Below are 2,563 nucleotides of genomic sequence, written 5' to 3'. Positions count from 1 at the left end.
GTGTGTGAACAGGTGTGTGTGAGTGTGAACATGTGTGTGTTTTAACAGGTGTGTGCGTAAACAGGTGTGTGTTAACACGTGTGTGTGAACCCGTGTGTGTGTGAACACGTGTGTGTATGTATGTGAACACGTGTGTGTGTGTGAACACGTTTGTGTGTGTGAACACGTGTGTGTATGTGTGTGAACACGTGTGTGTGTGTGAACACACGTGTGTGTGTGAACACGTGTGTGTGTGTGAGAACAGGTGTGTGTGTGAACAGGTGTGTGTGTGTGAGAACACGTGTGTGTGTGTGAACAGGTGTGTCTGTGTGAACACGTGTGTGTGTGAACACGTGTGTTTGTGTGATCACGTGTGTGTGAACAGGTGTGTGTGTATGTGAACACGTGTGTGTGTGAACACGTGTGTGTCAGAACACGTGTGTGTGTGAACACGTGTATGTGTGTGAACACGTGTGTGTGAACACATGTGTGTTTGTGTGAACACGTGTGTGTGTGTGAACACGTGTGTGTGTGAACACTAGTGTGTGTGTGAACACGTGTGTGTGTGTGAGAACACGTGTGTGTGTGTGAACAGGTGTGTGTGTTACAACGTGTGTGTGTGTGTGTGAACAGGTGTGTGTGTGAACAGGTGTGTGTGAGTGTGAACACGTGTGTGTTTTAACAGGTGTGTGCGTGAACAGGTGTGTGTGTGAACACGTGTGTGTGAAAAGGTGTGTGTGTGACCAGGTGTTTGTGTGTGAACACGCGTGTGTGTGTGAACACGTGTGTGTGTGTGAACACGTCTGTGTGTGTGTATGTGAAGACGTGTGTGTGTGAACACGTGTGTGTGTGAACAGGTGTGTGTGAAAAGGTGTGTGTGTGACCAGGTGTTTGTGTGTGAACAGGTGTGTGTGTGTGAACACGTCTGTGTGTGTGTGTGAACAGGTGTTTGTGCGTGAACAGGTGTTTGTGTGCGTGTGTGTGAACACGTGTGTGTGTGTGTGAGAACAGGTGTGTGTGTGTGAACAGGTGTGTGTGTGTGAACACGTGTGTGTGTGTGAACGTGTGTGTGTGTGAACACGTGTGTGTGTGTGAACACGTGTGTGTGTTTGTGTGTGAAAACGTGTGTGTGTGAACACTTGTGTGTGTGTGAACACGTGTGTGTGTGTGTGTGAACAGGTGTGTGTGTGTGTGAACACGTGTGTGTGTGAGTGTACAGGTGTGTGTGTGAACACTTGTGTGTGTGTGTGAACAGGTGTGTGTGTGAACAGGTGTGTGTGTGAACAGGTGTGTGTGTGTGAGAGAACAGGTGTGTGTGTGTCAACAGGTGTGTGTGTGAGAACACGTGTGTGTGTGTGAGAACACGTGTGTGTATGTGAACAGGTGTGAGTGTGTGTGAACAGGTGTGTGTGTGTGTGAACACGTGTGTGTGTGTGAACAGGTGTGTGTGTGAACATGTGTATGTTTGAACAGGTGTGTGTGTGAACGGATGTGTGTGTGTGAACAGATGTGTGTGTGTGAACACGTGTGTGTGTGAACGTGTGTGTGTGAATAAGGGTGTGTGTGTGTGAACACGTGTGTGTGTGAGTGAACACGTGTGTGTGTGAACACGTGTGTGTGTGTGTTAACACGTGTGTGTGTGAACACGTGTGCGTGTGAACACGTGTGTGTGTGAAAACGTGTGTGTGTGAACAGGTGTGTGTGTGAACACGTGTGTGTGAGTGAACACGTGTGTGTGTGTGGACACGTGTGTGTGTTTGTGTGGACACGTGTGCGTGTGGACGCGTGTGTGTGGACATGTGTGTGTGTGTGAAAAGGTGTTTGTGTGTGTGAACAGGTGTGTATGCGAACATGTGTGTGTGTGTGAACACGTGTGTGTGTGTGAACATGTGTGTGTGTGAACATGTGTGTGTGTGAACACGTGTGTTTGTGAACACGTGTGTGTGTGTGAACAGGTGTGTTTGAGTGAACAGGTGTGTGTGTCTGTGTGTGAAAACGTTTGTGTGTATGGGAACACGTGTGTGTGTGCAGGAGAACACGTGTGTGTGTGTGAGAAAACGTGTGTGTGTGTGAGAACACGTGTGTGTGTGTGAGAACACGTGTGTGTGAGAACACGTGTGTGTGTGTGTGAGAACACGTGTGTGTGTGAACAGGTGTGTGTGTGTGTGAGAACAGGTGTGTGTGTGTGTCTGTGAACAGGTGTGTGTGTGAGAACACGTGTGTGTGTGTGAGAACACGTGTGTGTGTATGTGAACAGGTGTGAGTGTGTGTGAACAGGTGTGTGTGTGTGTGAACACGTGTGTGTGTGTGAACATGTGTGTGTGTGAACATGTGTGTGTTTGAACAGGTGTGTGTGTGAACGGATGTGTGTGTGTGAAGAGATGTGTGTGTGTGAACACGTGTGTGTGTGTGAACGTGTGTGTGTGATTAAGGGTGTGTGTGTGTGAACACGTGTGTGTGTGAGTGAACACGAGTGTGTGTGAACACGTGTGTGTGTGTTAACACGTGTGTGTTGGTGAACATGTGTGTGTGTGAACAGGTGTGTGTGCGTGAACAGGTGTGAGTGTCTGTGTGAGAACACGGG

Source organism: Chiloscyllium punctatum, chromosome 6 (genome assembly GCF_047496795.1).
Source record: "Chiloscyllium punctatum isolate Juve2018m chromosome 6, sChiPun1.3, whole genome shotgun sequence".
In the NCBI taxonomy this organism is placed as follows: domain Eukaryota; kingdom Metazoa; phylum Chordata; class Chondrichthyes; order Orectolobiformes; family Hemiscylliidae; genus Chiloscyllium; species Chiloscyllium punctatum.
The sequence above is the reverse complement of the archived record's forward strand: the minus strand, read 5'-3'. Positions refer to the sequence as shown.